Raw genomic sequence first — 23,019 nt, 5'->3', positions numbered from 1 at the left:
CTGTGTTTTAGGACGTTCGTTTGAAGATATTGGGAATGTCTGCTGTGCCTCTTGGTTCTCCCCTCCTTTCCCTTCCCTTCGGGCCTTCTGGTGTTGATAGAATTAAGTTTGGTCCACTGCTGCGAGGGCAGCTGTCACTCTAAAGGTAGCCCTCTAAACCTCTATCTGACCAGAAAAAAAAGCCATTTCCTGTCGAAACACAAACATCCATCATTTGTCACTGGCGAGCACGTTGTGACCACGTTTTAAAGTCCTTTCATTTGAGATTTGTGATTTTTGAAAGCAGTTTAATTGAAGTTGTCTTTGAATATTGCCCTTCTTTTTCAGTCTCTAAAGACCTAAAGTGAATTTATTCATGGCGGCTGAGTCAGAAGCAAATAATTACTGTAAAACTTGACTGTATGCCAGAAGCACTTTCAATTTATCTCGTTAATTTTCTTCCAACCCATCTGCCACACGCAAAAGATTTTCACAGGACGGCTCCTCTTGTTCAGAAATGTTTGGTGGAGACTGCAGTGTGACAGAAATGTGAGAGCGTCAGCATGCACATGGATCTTAACTCCTCTGTGGGTCAGTCCAGGTACAAAACAGACGGATTCAGCTCAGGAGACACGCATTTAGGGCTCAAGATTTCTATAAAATACATGATACTTGGAGCTTATTTATCCTTGTATAATTTACCACAATCTGTTTTAGATTACAGCATGTCAGCCAGTCTAACCTGATTTCCCAAATCCCATGTTAATAATGCACATGGAAGAAAAAAAATGATCTCAGTGGAATTAAATATTAAAAAGGAATTGATTTTTTTTCCCCTCTAACAGTTGGAAAATGTCAAAGATCCATGGAAATCCTATGTCCTCTTCCTCTGATGTGCAAATAAACAAAGACAGGGTAAAACGAAAACGAGTCACCAATTTTCTCTTTTGTTATCAGCTGCATAACAAAATAGCATCAGCTCATTTTCATGGGGTCGTTGCACTCTGTTCTTGTCTTTGCTTTTCAATTTAAATGTTAATTCAGAAATCTAAATCTTGGGTAACGTAGGATTGGTGTTTTGACTTTTGTTTCTTTGCCTTAGTCCCTGCTGAAATTAAAGTTACTCGTATAAAGAGCGGTTGTGTAAAGCCGGATAAATGACGAGCTGCCAACATGGAGGAGCTGTGCAGGTACAGACAGGAGTTAGCAGGACAGTCGTGACTGCACGCGCACTTTAAAAAATCCAACCAGTGCAAACTATTCCAACTCCAAGGTCAAAATCTGTTAACTCTGAAGATTTGGTAACACGCATGAAGTTTAAAACATCAAGGGTATTGTTCAATTTATCAAGACAAAAACTGAAAAACATGAATATATAAAATCTATTGTTTGCTTTGTCTTTACAAAAATGTCTATATTTTGTTTGTCTTGATAACTAAATGTATGGAATTAGCTCATGTTGTGAATATAAATAAGTTACACTGTTGTAAATTAGTGATGGCAGATAAAATAACCCAAAATTGGCAAAGTTCTGTGCCATAGCCACATTTAACAAATGTAGCATACTTTTATTTTATTTTAGTATATTTTAAAATGTAAATGGCGTATACTTGTGTAACGCTTTACTACCTTCTTTGTCCTAATCAGTCATTCATACACTGATGGCGCCAACCTATAATCACCTGTAGAAATGTGGGGTTCAGTGTCTTATCCAAGGACCCTTCGATTTCATTTCATGCAGCTGACATGATTTTAGCTCAGTTTGATGAATTTTATAAGTGTCTAGTATAAAACAAAGGTCTACATAACTTCATATTGACTTTTCTCATCACTCACGTTTGACAGTCATTTTGGAGCCTCTATGACATCACAACCTCTAACTGGACAAAGAAATAGTGTTTCTCCCACTCTGTTTTGATCTATATTTAGGTAAGACCATTGTCTGTATATGAGAACTGGACTGAGTTAACCCTTCACCTCTGGCGTTCCAAACAGGAAGTACCCGTTAACTTCACAAAGCCTTAATCTCATAATCCTCTATTGAGAAATAAACAGTTATTACTTTGTCATTACTTGTCAGAATTTTCCTTCTCGTTCTGCCGCCTTTTTTTTTACATGTTCTTGCTAATCCTACATTTTTTTTTCCAAAGGTTTGACATATTTCCTGTTGCCTGCTCTGAAGTGTAGGGGTGTTGCCACAGCGATTCGGACCAATGACTGTTTACTGACGTCGTCAGGCATCCATCTTGCAAAAAAAGAAAAAGGCAACCGAATTAACGTCATTTGGCTGGAGCCGGAAGTATAGAATTTTTCAATGGGTGGCGTTGCACTCGCTCAGTCCAGTTCTTATATACAATTGATGGGTAAGATGTTTCTCCTAAAAATGACTAGTTTCTAATAAAAAAATAGTATTACCTAACTAAAAGTATTAATAAAAGGTTTGGCAATAAGACACGGAAGAGTTAAAATATTGTAACTTGTTTAATGACGGTTTACATCGCCTCACAGTTACATGAGGTGCTGAAGTGCACATGATTGCACGTGTCATAACCAAATTTGCTGTGGAGGGTTTAATGCCAAACGTTTCCACTTTAGTTTAGAATTCTGAGGATTTTGTCTCGTTTGTCATAATTATGGTAATTGAAACAATTCTACGAAATTTACTTTTTTCAAAAAATTAATTTAAAAAACTCTTTCTTCTTCATTTTTTCTTAATTCCAACCTGCTAGTTACATTGATGTAGTAGCTTTGTTTTTAATTTCAGTTCTGTGGGTAGAATCAGCAGAATGTGAACATCTGAGGTCTATTCTTTTATCTTCCATTAACACTAAGCCATTTTTTCTGAATTGCACTTGGTGCAGATCTATAAATTTTATAGCTGGACTGACTATAAAAGAAGCTTCTATAAAAGGCTTGGAGTTCCTGAGAATGGACAGCTGTAAATCTTTTGGATATCTTTTGTAAATGTCTGCAAAAAAAAAAAAAAAGTTTGCCATACTGCAAATGATTTCTAATGCACAGAAAAGCTGTATTGTGTAAAGGTTTCAGATTTACATTAAAGCTGCACAAACTTACATCAGATTTACAGATTTAAAGGCAATTCATTGCTACAGCACTTCACTTAGGCACTTTGTGCCTAAGACAAGACTCACCCTTCAGATGGTTATGTCATGGTGCAAAAGCAGTCATCTGTGATGGTGTGAGGTTGCATCACTTCACATTTCAATGGCTGTGCTCTCAACACAGAAGGGTTTTAAGATAATTTAGGGCTTACTTCAGCAGGACAATGGTCTGCCTCATCTTTCAACAACTAGGAGTACAAGGCAACTGCCTTATACTTAGAAGTCCTGAGTAAAGAAACCAGACAATTGCTGTCAAAAAGTTCACTGAAAACTGGTGACCACATGGTCTCAGTGTTGTTTGCGAGGAAAAAAATAATTATTTATATATGTATACATTTGAAACACTTTTTAAATGGTTTACATCATTTACATACATGGTTTTAACATATGGATGTATTTAAGACTGTAAACCATTGGATTTAACTTATTTTCTTTAAATTTAGTGCAATCAAACTTGTCAATGTTAGCTAAATATGTCAATGTCCTTCTCCGCAGTGACACACTTTTACTGTTAAAGACGTGCATTTGTGTTATTTCCACTTGATGGCAGCACATTCAAACAAACAAGCTTCTTTGCAGCACTCGTAAATTTAAAATGAGGATGGATACAAAGTGGTTGGCCCATGTGGGGCAGCATGAGTTTGTGTATTGGTGTTGAAGAAAAGCAATGAATGTTATTTGAAAAGTGTTATTTTTTTCATCTAGATTTCGCAGCAATTCTTGCGTGCTATGCTCCCATTCCCACAAATATAATAGTTTTTGTCAAACCTTTCCGGAACAACATGGACAGTAAAAATTAAATATCATCAATTTCATGTGATCATATCTGAAAACTGGATTATTAGATGATCTTTTCTTAATGCAAACATTGACCGAAGTGATATTTAAACTTATGGAGTGCTCCCTGTTTCTACTGTGAAGATCCAAATCATGTTAGATTGTGATTAACCATTTTGTCTGAAGGTTAAATGTCATTTTTGTCCTCCGTGTGCAATTTCCCCAAATCAAATAGAGAACATTACCTTGTTTTTAATGCCAAGTAGCAGCTTTGTGCTTCATGGGAGGGTAAATTCAATAGTAACTAAATATCTGGGATGTTAACAAGAGGATTTAGCATTTGAAGTGATGTCTTACGCTGATAAAGTAGAATTTTATTTGGGATTACATACCAGGCCCCTTAAAACTGCCTTTCCTGACGTCTTAAGTCTTTTTATTTGAGTAACAACGGATGGAAGACCCACCAGATCGTCTTTAAATCTATATTCAATGCGTTCCCAGATTATTTTTTTTTTCTTTTGTTCATTGTGATGTTTTGGTACTGCAGCTGTAATACAGAGGAAGAGCGGTTGACATCTGATCTGATAAATTGCAGGTTTGATTCCTGCCATGCCCGCCCATGTGTTGGTGTGCCCTTGGGCAAGACACTGAACCCCACATTTCTCCTGGTTGTTATCGGTTGGTGCCAGTAGCGAGCGAGCTGCCATCAGTGTGTGTGCATAAATGAATAGAAGTCTAAGTAAATGTGCGTTTTACGTTCACAACTCATGCGTTCATGTGTAGCATGAACGCACATTTTTAAGACCGTTTTGCTCTATGAACAAAACCATTAAATGTGTGTTAAAAGTTAAACCCGGTTAAACCTTAACAAATCAGCGACTCCGAATTTGGTGCTGACGTATGGTTGGCGACACTTTTCATTCAAAGAAAATGCCAACTCTTTGAAAATGGATCCTGAAGGAGAAATTAATTTGTATGTGCCCGACTGAATTCCAGGACACCAAGTCAAAAGAAAAGTCCTGGAGCAAGATTCATCCGAATTCATCAGCCTGTTTAAACTGTAGTAGTCGAACATGCGCTAGTAAACAGTAGAAAAAGAAGAAGCCCTTCAGTGTGAACACTATGGCTTTAAAGTGTCCAGTGTGCCCGTAGCTTCAATCACCTTTATGGAAAGTGGAAAAGCGTTTTATACACCATTTACCATCTAGTGCTATATTTGTAAGGCATGAACCTTGGTTAAAGTTGTTTTGGTTTTGCAAACTTTTTTAAAATTTTTTATAAATCATTCCTGTTACCTTCTTCTGCGATATTCAGTTCACTGTAGGAGTGCATGTTTGTGCGGTTGTTTGTCCTTGTTGTTGACTGGTGGCCTTTATCTGTATAAGGATAGCAGCTGTCTGTTGTTGACTTTTCTCTCCATCATTTCTTCGACTTGAATTTGGGATGATTCACAGCTGAAGTGAGCAGGTCTGTTGATTTCCAGGTGCTGCTGTGGGTGGAAAAAATAAAAAATTACACTCCTCCCTCCGACCAACACGGCTAGGCTCTGGCAATTACCTTTATTACTAATCATGCTCTAATTGACAGAGCTGACTGTGCGCTGATTATCTGAACAGATCTTGATTATCTCATCTCTATTAGCCAAGGGCCCTGATTACAAACTGTGCAAAGTTCTGAGATGATTTTAAAAAATGCTGACAAAGTTAAAATAAGTTCATGTCCTCCTTTTTGAAACTAAAACTAAATGGTACAAAAATCAAATTGTATCTAGTTGAAACCAGAAGAATTTGCTCTCCTGTCTTTTTATCTTTTCTCAATCTTCTGCTCTCAATAATGCTTTCACTTCCTCTGACAGGCGATGCACTTTTCTGCAAATTTGTGTTTTGGATCGCACCACACTCATCAGACTTTTAGTCTCTACACATAATGAAAAGTAGATAATCACGTGCTAACAATTTCTACAAACAGACAGATGGTTTCCAGGGCAAAAGAGAATCCAATCACAGCAGTTCTTTTTTTAACCAGCGGTTTGTGAGAATAATCAGCTTAATCAGAGGCAGAGTGAGGAACCTTGTATCCTCAGGATAATTAATTAGAAACTGCATTGTCATAGTTTTTAATCAAGCATGTCATGAGGATCTTTTCCCTGTTTTTTTTCTTTGTGTCATGCAATAGGGGATTTGTAGAAATACACAACTCATTTGAGTTTTGATTCATCTGAAGTTTCTCTTAAAAGTCTTTTTTTTCTCTGTTCTTTACTATGTTTCTGTCTGACCTCCTTCTTTTTCTGTCCGTGTGGGTTTCAAGCTTCACTGAAGATCCTTGTGAAGATGTTCTTCCTCATAAGTCAGATGTTGTGGTGACATTTTCACACCATCTGGTCATTTCACAGCTTGTTTGTACAGGGTGACCTCCATCAGAGACCTCATTCAGTTTTTTTGTATTGTTTTCATCTTCTAGTAAGAAAGAAATTGTATTTCGAATTGATACATTTTAATTAATTTCTTTCCTAGATTTTTTTTAAAAGTTATTGCAAAATAAAGGTGTCATTCAAAAATTCATATTTTAATAAGCTGTACCAGTAATAAAACTCTTTTTTTGCAATTAATAGTTTATTATTATGTCCCGCAGCAGTGCAGGACTGTGAGGACAATGATGTTTGCAGATGTTCTGTCTAACTGACCTTTGAATATCTCCAACACGTGTGTTTTAAAATTATGAATTTTAAAATTATTATGGGATGGCCACAAAACCTATGGCTTGGTGGCCATTTTATGGCAAAGTGTGAAATTTGGCAATTAAATTTTTTATTTTTTTTCGCAAACTATGTTTGCGCGATCTTCAAGAAATTTCACATACATTCCACTAGCTTAAGTCTACGACCGCAACTGAAACTTTGTTGACCCTTGACCTCAGGAAGAGTCTGTCATCCTGAATTAAAAAAAACTTTTAGTACTTTCTACAAAATTAAACTCCTCATAGGGATTTTAAATCTATCGCTTCCTAACTTCTCGAGAATCATTGAAAAGCTACTAAATATTGGAAATAGAAGTTGTATGTTTTAAATGTGGCGAGCTCGCAAAGACGGTGTTCCTCTGTCGCTCTCACACTTTTCAATGAAACATTGTGAAAATTTTATATACGAATCCCTGACTGACACTGAACAAAATGATGTATCATATGATTTGACAATATAAGAAGTGTGGGCGTGGTTTACAAAAACCTCTGTTGTCAAGGAAATCCAAAAATGTACTTTTGACGATTCTTCTGAAATGTACATTGACCTATTCGTAATCCCCAGATGACAAATATATGAAATAGTTGCCATGGAGATAAAACTAATAGAAAAGCCGCCATTTTAGGAAAAAAAGCGTTATCTTCATCAAATAGACGTGTGCAGCTCGGACTAGGGGGGCAGAGGAAGAGGGGGAGAATGATGAGCATGTAGCAGCCCCTCAGCAAATAAGGAAGAGTTAAAAGAGGGGGGTGGGGTCATACAATGCCACTGGTTGCTTCAGTGTTTCTATGTTTAATTGGTGTTTGAATTATTGCTTTACAAAAGAAAGAAGTTAAAAGGAAGATTCTCATACATTTCTCTCCATCATGAAAAAGTAACTGTTGTCCAAAAGTCTGGGCAAATTCTCAGACATGCTGCACTGAAAAAGATGTTCCTTCACTAATAAACCTCATGGTGGCGCTAAAACAGAAGCCGCAGGACCTGTTTGGGCTGCTAGCAGTCATTTCTTCTTGTTCTGTTCATTTTTTTGGTGGTTATTTTGGTCAGACTCTTCCCTCCTTCACCTATTCTCACACCTCCTTGTTTTTTGTTTTTTTTTCTGCCACCGATTTCCACGTCCTCCCTCCTCCATGATTTGTGCCGGTCTCTAATCAGAGCCACAGACGCAGAACATCCTGAGTGGAGCAGATAACTGGCCCACTGACACGGTGGGCTCGGTCATGCGGCGGACGACCTGGCCGACACGTTGGCTATGAACTGGGAAGGGCTGGAAATGATCATGGTGCTGGTGGTTGTTGTGCTGTTTGTTAAAGTATTGGGGCGGTTTGGGTTGTTAGAAGTTGGTTATGACAGTAAGAAAAATCTTTCATATCCCCATCTTTCGTGATCAGCAACTTGTTGCTCAAACTCCTGTTTCAACAAAATAATCAAAGTAATTGGGTTTCCTATTTTAAATATCTGTTGCTTTTATTTCTGCACCACACATGCAAACACTTATTCTGTAAGTTTAGTCATTCTGTAGGGTTAAGATGGGAATAAAAACAGCATTTACTGAACTAATAGTATTTTTTTAGGTTTTATTTTTAAGTTTTTTTGTTTTTTGTTAATGAATTATCAGTTGAATTTTTTTGTTTATCACTTTAATATTTTAACATTATTATATGCATATCTGGTTTGGTGTCCTCTTCCCTCTAAAGCATAGTAAGAAATTGGAGATGTTTCACACTATTGCAGTCTGTCAAACGTGTGAACTTAACAATTAGTAATGCGTCTCCTTCTTTTGACGACCACCAGCTCTCTTTCTGTGAAGGCTGCCAAGCTGTCTACCTTATGGCTGCTTTTAATGTATTTTTATTACTTGAAAAGCAAAATATCATTCAAGCCAACCAAAGTAAAAGTAGTTTATGTTAGGGACTCTTGACAGGAATTGTTTTGGTTACTCCACTTGTTTTTTTAATGCTGGTCAAACTATTTTCATAATATCTATCTTTAAGAAGTACGTAAAAAAAGTAATGTCAAGCAGATTTGGAGTAAATCTTGTACAGAACAAATAATAAAAATACTTTTAAACAGTCAGTTTGCTGCACTATTAATTTTTTTTATTTTTGTGTTAATGTCATTTCTTATTCACTTCATTGGCTCCAGAGCATAGTTTGGGATCATCTTGCTGAAAAATATAACGTCTTGAACGACACTTTATGCTCAAAAACGTGTTTTTCCTCCAGCATTCAGAAAAAGGTGTGTGTTGCTTTAAGCAACCTCCTTTCAGGAAGTGTGTGATGCCACAAACAGCTTTATCACTTCACAAAAGCTCTTTTCCGGAGCAGTGTCCACCATCAAAGAGGAAAATCTAAATCCCAAAGTAATTATTTTCTGCTCTTCTTTTACTTTGCTAAAAACCTGCAGTGAGGGGGAAAGGATACAGTGGAGGAAATAAATAAATAGACAGTCTGTCATCCTAATGAAAGATAGAAAATAAAGAAATGCACTTTAAAGAATTTATGAAAATGTATTTGCATTTTATTGAGGGGAATAAGTATTTGATCCCCTAGTAACCATTAAGAGTCTTGTTCACACAGACCAGTTAGTCTCTCCTAATAAACCTGTCACCTGAATTGAAGACACCTGTTTGAGCCAATAACCTGCAGAAAAGACACCTGTCCACAAAATCCGTCAAAAGCTTTCAGTGGATTAAAGGGAGAAGATTGTAGATCTATACAAGATCGGAATGGACTACAGAACAATCTGAAGGATGCTGGGGCTTAAGGGGCAACTGATGGTGTGCAAATACAAGTATTACAACAGGGCTGGGTCAAAATTCCCACCCTAATCCCTAACCACTAAAACACTCTATAGTGAGTGACTAGTGCTCTGGATGTTAAAATTAGGGATGGGAATAGAAGCCCCATGAAGCTCTCATGGGGCTTCGTGTAAATGTGCCAGAAAAATGAATGAAGCATTTGGGGCTTCAAAACCACACAGAACAGCAGCATCTGGTGGCAGACAGGACGTATATCATCTACTCCACTAAGTTCCTTGCCCTTGTAACACTTCAGTGTGGAAATAAAACAAAGACAATGTTTGAAGATTTGTGAGAAGTGCTTGTGTTACATTGTGAATGCCATGTATAAAGTGAGAATGAGTGATTGTGAACCAGGGTCTAACATGACTGGGTGGGATACATGTTATAGATTTTTATTTAAAAACAGAATTTTCTCCACTGTGCTGGGCTTCAGCCTGTTTCGTCTTTGGCTGACGATTTCGCCAGCCTTGGAGAAGATCCTCTCACAAGGCACAGATGAAGCTGGTGTGCATAAAAACTTCATTGCCAGCTTGTAGAGATGTGGGTATAAAACCCTGTGGGTAACCCAGTATCTCAGTGGGTCCTGAGTCCTTGGGATGTGAGGTTCTTTTAAGTACCTAGAAGGACATTAATAGCCTATTGTCATGCACCAGTCTAAAATGAGCAGAAGTTATGATGAGGATTCTAATCTTTACTGTACCTCTGAACCTCCACTGTTGCACTGGCACTTGTGCTGGTCACCGACGTTCTCCTTTTTAGCTTTGTACTTCTCCTTCACCATTGTCCTCAAGGCCTTCCTATTAGGAATTATGTAGGATGGGTCCAAAAGGTTGACAAAAGCCTAATAGTGACAAATAAAATACAGCTTATTATGTACACAAAAACATAAATAATGTAAATGCTATATAATATTAGCCACCTTACCTTGAAGCCTTTGTCTTCAACAATTGAAAATGGTTGTGCATCCATTACAATCATATCCACCAATGCAGAATCAAGTTCTTGCTTTCCTGACACTGCAAAATATACATATGAAGAAAAAAAAAATATTAATTGTAGAAGCTGAGCCTCAAACCCAGAACCTCAGCATTCACATGTCACTGATTTTTCCACTGAGCTATCCGTTTTAGTTCTTATTTAAAGTGCCATTAGTTGGATATATTCTTATTACCAATATGAGGTAGACTGAAGGCTTGATTTGCCGACTGCGGAGTTTCAACATGATGAACGGAGCGGAGATGTCGCATCATGGAGGATGTACTATCATTAAATGCAAATTCATGTTTGCAAATCAAACATTGCACCTAAAAAAGAAATGGAAAGAATAAAAATGATTCTTTTCAACTGACAGACATACTTATAAAACTGACATAATCAGCAATGGCTACTAATAAAATAACGTTAATAGTGTATTACCTTATTTGGAGAAATCAAGTTGAAATGATCCCAAGCCACAGAACCTTTTTTTAACCGGGTGCCATGACGTTGATTCTTACGATACACGGGAAACAACAGAACTGGTCGGGAAACGTTGTTTGGGATTGATCTGTATTTATAGACAACAGCGCGCCCTTCTGATCAAACATACCTGAGATTTGAAACCTGGTTCAGGTGAGTGATGCATTTGGCGCGTCATACGTCATCAATCACGTGATCTGCGCTGGTTGACACACGCTTCGAAACATTGTGCCGAAACACTCTGTTTCATGAAGGTGAACCGCGCGCCGAAGCCCCGTGTCAAACGGGCCATCCCTAGTAAAAATCAATTTAGACACCATGTTCACTACCTTTTTTTTTTTTTTTTTAAACGGCAAATATGATATAACCGATTTCACGAAGTGAAAATCTAATTGAAAGGAGCGTTTTATGACGACTATTTATGCATCCACTTCTTCTGAAGATGAAAACGTTGATGTTTATAAAAAGCTCTGATAACATAATGAAGCACTAGGGGTGCTGAATAAACTCATCATCCTCTCCCGTCCTCTCCCTCATGGTGCAGAAAGAAATAAACATAACTGGACAAAATAACTCGGCAATACACAGTAAAACAACTAAACACATTTGGTCAAAAACCCACACTTAAACCCCATTCCGACCAGACAGGCAAAGGGAATGGTATCCCACAATCCCTTGCGGTGCCGATCTAACAGCAGCACCAAAGTTATACCTACTTAATTGAATTAATTTGAATGAAAGTAAAATAACTGTCTGATAACTACGTGTTATTTTTTAAGTTGACTGAACTCAAAAAAATGATTTCTCTTAACTGAAGCAAATGATTTAGATCAATGTAAAAAAGTTTATCTATCCAACATCGATAAGTGGTCTTATCACCCTCTCACGGTGGAAAAAGTATTATCTGAGCTTCTTCTTTCACTAAATCATCTTCAAATGGACACGCCATGCTGCTTAACCTCTCTGAAACCAACTAACCTTTAACTAAACCTGCTCCAGACTGGGTTATGTTCAGAGCATGAGTTGCTATGGCAACTTAATATACCCTGAAACATACCTCCGTTTTTGGAACCGAAAGCTGCGGTTATCCACTTCTTCCACCTCAAACTTACCGTGGTAACTAGCATAAGCAGCTTTTTGGATCACCCCCCAGGAGTTAGTTGATGATCTCAAAGCAGCTGGACCACAGTCACCAAGACTTTACATCTTGCAGTGCTCGCAAAGTAGCTCTGCTTGAGAATGAACATGTGCAGACCCGACTGAAATTTGCCAACGAACACTCAGAGTTGCCATGTAACAGCTGCCAAATCTGAATGATGTTGACGTTATTTGTAAAGAAAAGAAGCAAAATTTCCCCTGATGTGTGCAGAAACCTGATCATTAACTACATGAAATGTCTGACCTCTGTGCTGCTATGAAGGGGTTTGCCACAAAATACTACGTTTGTGGCAAGAAGGTTCAAATACTTATTTTCCTCAATAAAATGCAATTTTATATAAATTATTTAAAGTTCATTTCTTGATTTTTCTTTGTGATTTTTCTGTCTCTCACTGTTCAAATAAATCGACCATTGGATGACATTTCTTTTTTAGTGGGCAAACCCACAAAATCAGGAAACCGATACTTATTTCATCCCATACAAGGAAAGAAGCATGTTTTTTCTTGCATTGAAACTGATTTTAAGAATTCCTCTTATGTTTTTTGATTAGAAATCTTTTTTATTTTATTTTTTATGTCCAGCGTGCTCAGAAGTTTTCTGCTCAGAGCTGGTCAAGATGACAATTAAACCAGTGACCTTCCAACTTAAGAACAAACCACTTTTACCACCTGAGACATAGACATGTTTTTCCACTTTGTGGCTTTGGATAAAAATAGACTTGGAAGACGGCTTGACTCAAAAGCCTCCTTTTTTGTTTTGTGTTTCTGTCTGTGGTGGGGTGACGGTGGTGGGATGTGACAGCTGACAGGGACGGCAAATTCTCCTTCTGAAAGGTGTGGCTTTTATCAACGGTGACTTTGGACCATTTTCTAGAAAAGCCTTCAGTTTGTTTTTTTCTTTGTCTTTGAGGCTCTCTCATCGGTTCATGTCTTGAACTTTGTCTTCACATTAGTCCTTTGTTGGGACAAATGAGAGAATTAAATCTTGATTCATCGCAACAAACTTTTTTGTCTTTACAAATTTCGTCTCTAAAATAAAATAAAAAAAGGCATTCGAATCTTTTAATAATGTCTGATCAATTTGAAAAGACCAGGCTTAAACCAACTCCATGGAACACCTTGTTGTTCCATTTACTAAAATCCCCTAAAGTTAACACTGCTAAACAATGTAATTGTAAAATTCTTGATGAATTTTATTGCGTAATGCCCATGCATCAGATGAACGGAAAGCTTCTTGGCACAGATGTCTTTTTTTAAATAGACTGTATTAACTAAATTTCATTAAACGTTTTTAAATGTTGCCCAAATTGTTATTGTTATTTCAATGTAACGTAACCCTCTTGTTTTTTTTTTTACTGAAAGTGAATTAATTTAATATTTTCAAATACTTTATATGAATAATACTAAAGCTCTTTTTCATTTAATTAGATATATGATGGGAAAATATATGTTCCCATCATATATTTAATGGTTTGTTTCTTTGGCAAAAAAGAAAAAAACTATAAAGCATCATGTCCATATGATGCACAAGGTCTCTCCGTCACACTATTATTGTGGCCAATATTCATATTGCAATTAAAAAATATTTTTGTGTGTGTGTCCATGCAAAAAAAAAGCATCTTTCATACAAAAGTATATGAAAATTAGGGATGTCTAATTCTCTTTTTTTTTTATCCCTTTACATGTCAAAATGGACATGCTAAAAAATTCCCAAACCAGGTTACTGTCCCTAGAATGGGCAGGATACTATTTTCAATTGCAGCAGGTTTTATTAGCTCAACTAAAAAAAGCTAAATCAGGGTCAGGCAGGCAGAGGTCAATAACGAGCATTGGAGCATCAGAGAAGAGACTATAGTAGTCAGGATCCAGGTGAGATTCGGGGCAGGCAAACTGAGTCACAGACGAAACAGGGTCAGGGAAGCAGAAGATCAGGTCTGGATATCACAATTGGTAATGCAGGCAGAGTGGCACAAACAATATGTCGCACTAAGTGAGGCTCAGTGCAGTGCTTAAGTGTACTGTGAGTGATTGCACATGAGTCAGGTGTACGGCATCCAGGAACTGTGAGCTGGGGTTGCTGGGAGATGTAGTGTGCTCGTAACTGAAGAGATTGTTCCCACCAATGACAAGAGGGGGAGACAGAGCTCTTAATTCTGACAGCTTCTTCACATTAGAAACAATTTGGTTTTATAACCATAGGATTTTAAAGGAGAATATTTATACTAAACAATTTCTACCAATTACTTCAAAAATATATTTTTAAATTGAACTTGTAAGCATGAATTAAAATAGATGTTAGGACCAATAAGGATAATAATTTTGAGAATAGTCTTTTTGTGGTTCTTCAAGAGTTTTGTCTTTTATGTAACAAATTTAAGAACTAAATATATGTCTCCTGTTTAAAATAACCTGCATGTAAAACACAAACCTTATCCATGTTTCTTTAAATCCATTGTCTGGACACATTTACATCTTTATGTCACAAAAAAAAAAGCTGAAGGAGTTTAAGGAAGTGAATAAAGTATGTTTACATTTGTAGCTCCTCCCCCTGCAAAAGAGTGCAGACGCTTCTTTCCCTGCTCCTGCTGCTTCCTGCTTTATTTGCTTTTTAATCATTTAATTAATCATTTTTAATCATTTTACTTCTTCCACACATCCTGGAATATCAGACTGGTCATCCTTTTTTGTGACTTCTACCTATACAAATCAATATTTTTGACAAGCCAGCGACATGTCCGGAAGAGGAAGAAAAACAAACTCCCACTGTGAACGCTGTCGGATCTACCAACAAGAAATAAAAGAGCTACAAACACGGATATTTACTTTGGAAACTGAAAATGGACTTCACAAGACCCTTCCAGTAACATCGGGTGGTAAGAAGCCTGCTCTTACTACAAACGAGAAGAATAACAGTGACATAGACCTGAGTGATGTTGTGTCCTTTCCAAAACTTTGTGCGGAGGAACTCTGTGTTAAGCCAAAGCGTAAAGATGACAGAACATCCGAAATAAAGCTCACAAACAGATTTTTACCCCTAACACAATGTGATATTGAAGAACACAGTGAAATTGGACCACAGAGAAGGAGTCATAATGTTGGAAACAAAGCACAGGCAGAAAGAAAATCTGTGCCAAACGTCAAGGTCAGAGATACGCTGCTGCTTGGAGATGGCGCTATCAGTGGAGTCAGCCACAGAAGAATGCAAACTTTATGTTGCCCAAGTTCTACTGTTCCAGTGATTACAGGACTCTTATCTAAAGTCTTGTACCAAGGAGTTAAACGAATAATCATCCATGTAGGTGCTGTCGATATCAGAAAAGAACAGTCCGAACGTTTGAAAAAAGACTTCATCAAGTTATTTGAAGAGATTGACAAAGTAGAGGTTGAAGCATTCATCAGCGGACCTCTTCCTAACATCGATGGGGTGTCACTCAAGTTCAGCCGTCTGTTTCAGCTGAACAATTGGCTCTCCAGAGAGTGTGCTTCCAGAGGATTGCATTACATTGAGAACTTCAATACATTCTGGAAGCGAAAGGACCTTTTCATGGGAAGAGGCCCACACCTGAACAGAGGTGGAGCAAGAGAGTTAGTGAAGAACCTCCTCCACGCTCTGGGGCATAGAGGCCAAGGCCCTGAAAAGGCAGTAAGGAAGGACCGAGCCAGTGTCCCAGGAACCACAGCACAACGGCAACAACAACTACCTCCACCAACACCGGTCAATGACTTGGATCCGGCAGCACCAGCACCACAACCACCTCCACCTAAGGACTCAGCTCCACCAGCATTACAGCAACCACCTCCATCTAAGGACTCACCTGCACCAGCACCACAACAACTACCGCCAGCTAAGGACCCAGCTGCAGAACCACAACAACAACCACCAGATTTGGCCCCAGAAATTCCACCATCTGACCAGCTGTGGGCGCCCCCTGCTACGTCTACTCCCAGTGAAGACTCACTTTCCTTTTCGTCCCCCCCACTTTCACCCATGGCCCTACCTAGCCATTTTGATAGCCTCATCAAGTCAGGAATTAAGATGGCTCCCCTAACACCTGTGAGCCTCACACCACACAGGAGCTCTCCTACCCCTCCAGCGCCCCCTCCTCATCCTTCACCCAAAGTCCCTCCAACACGGCCTTCATCCAAACCCCCTCCAACACGCCCCCTCCGTCGTTCACCCAAATCCCGTCCAGCTCCCACTCCTCCCGGTCCATCACCCAAACTACCCTCAACTCAACCTCTCCTGCGCGCCTCTAGACGTGCTATTCCCCGGAGCTAGGATGAAACGGGCCCCCAGTGTCCTAGGAAAGGTTATGTCAAACTGGGGCCCTGTGATGAACAGCTTCCTTCTGGTGATATACCTGTAGTTGCACCACGTAGAATGCAAAAAAGGGCAGTTAGACTGTCCAATCAAAGAAATCTAGTTCACATCCCTTGCAAGAAGGTTTTGACCAGTCCCAAGGAAACTAATCTCAAACTTGCTGCACTCAATGTCAGATCTTTATGCAACAAATCATTTTTAATCAATAATCTTATCTCTTCTTTTAATCTTGATTTTATGTTTTTAACTGAAACATGGCTTGACAAAAACACAGGAAACATAGTTCTAGTCGAATCAACTCCCCCCAACTACAAACATGAATCGGAAATACGAGAAAATAAAAAGGGTGGAGGCGTTTCTGCACTGTTTAGAGATAATATTGCAACCCGCAGACTATCATTTGGTGTGTTTTCATCATTTGAGTATGTGTCCTTTAAGATTGAGTTAAAACAAACTCCTCCCTTACTCTGCATAGTAATGTACAAACCTCCTCAGCACAGCCAAAGTTTTATTTGAAATGCTCTCAGTTGTGTGCACAGACTTTGATGGTCTAGTCATTACAGGTGATTTTAATGTTCATGTTGATAATGTCAATGACAGAAATGCAAAAGAGCTCAATGCTGTCCTTGAAACCTTTGATCTAATTCAGCATGTGAGTTGCCCCACCCACAGCAGAGGGCACACTCTGGACCTGCTCATCACAAAGGGGGTTAATATTCACAATGTCAGTGTGGTTGATGTCGCCCTCTCTGATCATTTCTGTGTATTCTTTGACCTGTCTGTTGCTCCCAAACCACCGCCTGGCCCTGCAGTTGTCCAAAGGAGACAAATAAATGAGAGCACTAGGGCACAGTTTGTAGAAATGATAAACCCTGAAAACGTCTCTGGTGCCAATGTTGATGAAATGCTGAATTCTGTTACTTCTAGCATCTTGAATGTTCTGGATGCCATTGCCCCTATGAAAGTTCAATTGAGAAAACATAGACAGAAAGCTCCCTGGAGGAATGATGATCTAGTCAGGGCACAGAAACAACAGTGCCGCAGAGCCGAGCGAAAGTGGCGCAAGTCAAAACTCCAGGTTCATTATGGAATATATAAGGCGGAGTTGTACGCTTATAACCAGATCTTATGCAGAACAAGGGAAAGGTACTTCTCTGAAATAATTGGAAGTTGCAGCAGCAACTCTCGTATCCTGTTCACAACAGTTAACAGATTAACTAACCCCCCAACCCAGCTACCAATAGAATTGGTTTGTACACCTAAATGTAATGAGTTTGCTGTATTTTTCAATGACAAGGTTCAGGGCATTAAAAAAGCCATCAACTCCACAACACATATAACTATCGAACGGCCACCTACTCACTCTAAGCTGACTCACTTTATACCTGTCACTGACCAAACTGTCCAAGAGACCATCACCCGTCTGAGCTCGTCTACATGCTGCCTTGATGTGTTACCCACTAGATTTCTAAAGTCTGTCTTGAACAGTGTGTTGCCATCAATTACTCAAATAGTTAACATGTCTCTTCAATCTGGAATATTTCCAGAGGCCTTAAAAACTGCAGTCATTAAACCCCTCCTGAAAAAGAGCGGTCTTGATCCCACTGTACTGAATAATTACAGACCTATCTCTAATCTGCCATTTTTAGGAAAAGTCCTTGAAAAAGTTGTCTACCAACAGCTCACTGACTTTCTCTTATTAAACAATTCGTTTGATGTTTTCCAGTCAGGTTTTAGACCCCATCATAGCACAGAAACTGCTCTTATCAAGGTAACCAATGACATCCGCCTGAACACTGATGATGGAAAAGTCTCTGTCTTAATCCTGCTAGACCTGAGCGCTGCCTTTGATACTGTTGATCATGGGATCCTTTTGCACAGACTCCAAGACTGGGTTGGCATCTCTGGATCTGCCCTAAGTTGGCTCAAGTCTTATCTGGAAGACAGGAAATATTTTGTTGAAATTGGGAGTTGTGTCTCAGACTACATGGGCTTGAATTGTGGTGTGCCCCAGGGATCGATCCTGGGACCCCTTCTGTTCAACCTCTACATGCTGCCACTAGGGCAGTTAATACGCAGTAATAACATATCTTATCACAACTATGCAGATGATACTCAGATCTATGTGTCACTGACAACAGGTGAATATGGGCCAGTGGATTCTCTCAACCACTGCCTCCAACAGATCAGCGCGTGGATGCAGAACAACTTTCTCCAGCTAAACTCAGACAAGACCGAAGTTATTATTTTTGGCCCACAGAAACAAAGAGAAAGTGTCAGCAGCTACCTTCATTCTCTGTCTCTTAAACCCTCAAATCAAGTCAGAAATCTAGGGGTAATCATGGACTCTGACCTGAACTTTAACAGCCATATCAAGTCAGTAACATCAGCGGCATTTTACCACCTGAAAAACATTGCCAAAATCAAAAACATAATCTCAAAGCGAGACCTGGAGATACTTATCCATGCATTTGTCTCCAGTAGGTTAGACTACTGTAACGGCCTGCTCACCGGCCTGTCCAAACGAGCTGTAAAACAGCTTCAGTACATCCAGAATGCTGCTGCTCGAGTCCTGACCAAAACCAGGAAGTATGATCACATTAGTCCTGTGCTCAGGTCTCTGCACTGGCTCCCTGTACCTCAAAGAATAGACTTCAAAGCAGCTCTGCTTGTGTACAAGTCTCTCCATGGCCGAGCACCAAAGTACATCTCTGACATGTTAGTGCCATATGAACCATCTCGTACTCTGAGGACCTCAGGGACCGGCCTCCTGTTGATTCCCAGAGTCAGAACTAAACAAGGGGAATCAGCGTTTCAATATTCTGCAGCTAAAATCTGGAACAGCCTCCCTGAAGGCGTAAGACAGGCGTCTTCTGTGTTCATGTTCAAATCTAGACTTAAAACATTTCTGTTTAGCCGTGTATATGACTGAAAGGTCCTATCTGCACCTTTCTTTCCTTCCTTTCTTTTTAAATCTTTTTTTTTTTCTTCCTTTTCTTTTAAAGTAAATTTTATGTTGATTATTTCTATGATGTATTGTGATTTTAATGCACTTTTCTGTTTTGTGAAGCACCTTGAATTATTTTGTGTACGAATTGTGCTATACAAATAAACTTGCCTTGCCTTGCCTTGCCTTGAAGGCCAACAACTGAAGTGAAAGAGAAATTATCCTCTGAACAAACAGAGTTTAATTTCTGTACTCTTCTGTACTCTTGTAGTACAAAAGTTATCCCTATTTTCTGTCAGGAACAAACATTTGGAATAAAAAACGATAATTTTCCTTTTTTTTTTAAATCATTTATTTTACCATTGTTGCATCTTTGCGGGAATGTACTCACAATTTTTCTCGCACAGCAGTGAACAGCAGAGGGAAGCACAGCTTACAATCAGCCCTGAGCAGCACAAACAGCTGCTAATCCAATAGGCGCCACGAGCTTCATCCTCTAAATCTGTAATACACTTGTAATTTTCTAGTCCAAAATGATCATAACTATTTTCCCTAAATGGGATCACAACTGTGAATACGTCAAATCAAATATACTGCAAAATGGACGACAAAACGACATTCCTTGTGATGTATATAGACAAATAAAAAAACTGGAAACGTCTTGTCTGTTTTCAATTGGAGGGGTGGCAGGAAATTTCAATGAAAGCTTGTCTTTTTAGAGCAAATACATTCATGAAAAATAACATCAAAAGAACAAAACTTTGAGCTGAAACGTTTACTTGCTACAAATTTTTATTACAAACTCCTTTTCCTTTTTTTATGCCTTTCAGAGACATTCAAAGCTAGCCATAAAATCCCTTAGACGTAATCAAAACCTTTTTTTTTTTTCTAAAATATAAAACTCGAACTCGCTTATCAGTTGGGCTAAAATATAGAAAATAATTTCCATGGTAATTTGTTTGAATCCTCTGACACAGACGACGGGAGAAGGCGGAACGCTTACTCTCAGGAAAATGCAAACGGTTTTAATGGGTTTGTTTTTTTGCTTTGTGCTTTCTGCAAAGGTATCAAATTCCCACATCATTTTTCTTCCTCCGACATCGTGTCTGCGTATGTGTGACACCAAAATATGTGTGCCGTTTATTCTTTTGCAGGTTTACGGTTCTCTCAAGAACCTTCCAGCGTTTGCTTTTAGGATAATGATTGCGTCAGATGAGTTACTTCAGTCCTGGTTCATTTACATTCACTTTAGAAAATTGTGCAGGAATGAATTTTAATTTCTGTGCTGGAGGGTTTAATATAGTTTAAGAAAAATGAATCCTGATGCCATTAAATGTTTCGTCTACCTTTTAAAACTTTTGGTTTTATGGCCTCATAGAAACGCATCATTTTTTTCTCAGTAGCATAACCCAAAATCAATCAGTATAAAAAACCTAAAGAAATGATTGCCTCCTACTGAAAACTGTTAGTACAAGATATGTCTCCACACAATTAACAAGAAACCAGGCTTTATTGAATATAAGAATATTTAATAACTAAAGATTTATACCCCTCATCTAAAGATTGCCTCATGAGTGTCATTTCCTCAGCACATTAGCCGGGCCGGCTTCCTGTATTATGTTTGTTACTTAAGGGCATCCGTAAATGTCTTTTTTTCCATACTGAACGCAACCTGTTGAAGTTTATTGTTATTAGATCTGACATTTAGAAAATAAAAGAGGATTCCTTCTGAAGAGAGTTTCAAACTTTAAGACTATTTTGTTGCGAATGTGAAACGTCTTATAATGAAAGATATCAGTGGAGGACTATGTCAAAAATTTGCATATATATATATATATATATATATATATATATATATATATATATATATATATATACACAGGCAAATATGGTAAGAAAGGCAATATAAGATAAGATACGTACTTCATTAATCCCACAATGGGGAAATTTAGTTCCAGTACATCTCGAACAAGATCAGATGTACAAAAAAAACACACATTGCGAGAAGTTGACAGAGGTCATGCAGCTGTGACCCAGGCCGTGGCGCCTGAACCCAGTGCAACCTTTTTTTGATGATCCACCATGGGGGGGGTCGTAGGCGACAAAACGGTCTGCGTACAATGTGTAGATACAAGAAAAAACTACACCGTTCAGCACAAATATCACATATGCAGACCAAAACACAATACAGGAGTCACAGGAGGGTGGTGGATGGTGGGGCCCCCATGAATCAGTCCTTCCAGCTGGGCACATTCCTCCAGACAGCACACGGAGGAGGGAGGCGGGTAGTTGGAGAGCCGAGGTCAAGCGGGGGATGAGTTGCAGTTATCAGCCCTGTGAACAGCTGCTATAAAAATCAAATCTATAATTCCTGACCAAAAACCGGAATAAACTTTAGTTTTAACTATGGTTAACCCTTTAACACTGGAGATGTCACGGGCGACGCCTAAATAACACGTTTTTTGATTATCGTAACTCTTCAACCATTTAAGCAATCAATATGAATGGACCAATTCCGCGGTACAGGAAAAGTGACTTAAAATGTTGCAAAGCTACTTTTCTTTACTGGAATTGAAGTAATAGTAAATATTTGATAAGTGATTCCAAGAATGTCAACACTTTAGCTAAAGTCCCAATGTTAAATGGTTAAAATGTTTTGCTTCACATAAGATATTGCTTAAATCAACACATTTAACAACCAGCCAGACGATTCAAATATAAACTTCAGCCCACCTTAAATGTGTGGCACTTCAGTCATCTGGATCTCTGGTTTGTTAAAACTTCAAAATATAGTGTAAATGTAAAATGTCTACTTTTTATCTTTCAGTGCCTAAATTAGTGGTGTATTAGGAAAAAAAGTGCCTTCTGAGCGAAATTCTCATACCACATTCATCTACACCAATAGTCTCATTAATAAAACCCCTTTTTTTAAAAAATATCCAAACTCCACAGTTCTTTTCTGCTCCACGTTTTGACTGCACCTTCTTCAGAGCAGATACATTTTGGATGTGGTGGCTTCCATGGACTTTTTTTTTCCCCTCTCCTTCAAGGAGACGTCTGATTTTCTTTTAATCTCCCTTTTATTCAGTTTGCTGCTTTACTTTTCTTTATTTTTGTCCCATTTTTTGCCCTTGCTGTCTTTGTCAGGGTTTTTTAGGGCTTGTTTATGACAAATTAACTTAAGCGACCTTCAAGGCTTTGGGTGAGTTGGATTTTAATGAAGCTGATTATACATTTTAAATACTTTAAGGACAACAGAGCAGGAAAAAAGGGAACCTTGATGTTTCAAGGAAAACCAGTATTTTGTCACTTTATAGCATCTCCAATCATTTCTTTCTTCTTCTTAATGTGATTTTTCAAGAACTTGGTTCACTCTCTATTTCTCCATCAGAGTTCAGGTTGCAGGGATGAACAGTTAGGATTCTAGCAATGCAGCAGAGGCATTGATTTCATCTCGGCCTCGACTTTTTGTGGAGCCGTTCCCGTCACATTTCATCTGCAGACTTGGTGGCGACAGGTCGATCGCTCTTCCACCTGCTGTTCTGCCTCACCTCTGCCTTTTCTCGTTCCCCGTCCTCCGATCATCCACTGACTTCTTTACTTAAAGGCAAAGCCTCGCTGCCTTTCAAGGATAACGAAAGCATAAATCAGACGACAAATCCTGCGATAAATCAGACTGAAAAGAAAACCGACGACCTGTCTGTTCCTTCAACCTGT

At 38.6% G+C, this 23,019-nt stretch overlaps 1 protein-coding gene and 1 long non-coding RNA gene across 6 annotated transcripts in view; one reads left to right on the top strand and one right to left on the bottom strand.

The window, feature by feature from the left end:
* The window catches only part of kcnip4 (potassium voltage-gated channel interacting protein 4), a 185,475-nt gene that overhangs the window by 117,499 nt on the left and 44,957 nt on the right, over window positions 1-23,019 (top strand). The window lies entirely within an intron of this gene.
* On the bottom strand, window positions 9,795-10,428 carry LOC111949224. Its single transcript, XR_002875242.1, has 2 exons — window positions 10,343-10,428; window positions 9,795-10,259 (listed from the first exon to the last, which is right to left on the bottom strand). It is a non-coding gene; the product is annotated as an uncharacterized LOC111949224 (long non-coding RNA).

The sequence above is a fragment of the Oryzias latipes genome, chromosome 18 (assembly GCF_002234675.1).
Source record: "Oryzias latipes chromosome 18, ASM223467v1".
NCBI classification, from domain to species: Eukaryota; Metazoa; Chordata; class Actinopteri; order Beloniformes; family Adrianichthyidae; genus Oryzias; species Oryzias latipes.
The sequence above is the reverse complement of the archived record's forward strand: the minus strand, read 5'-3'. Positions and strand labels throughout refer to the sequence as shown.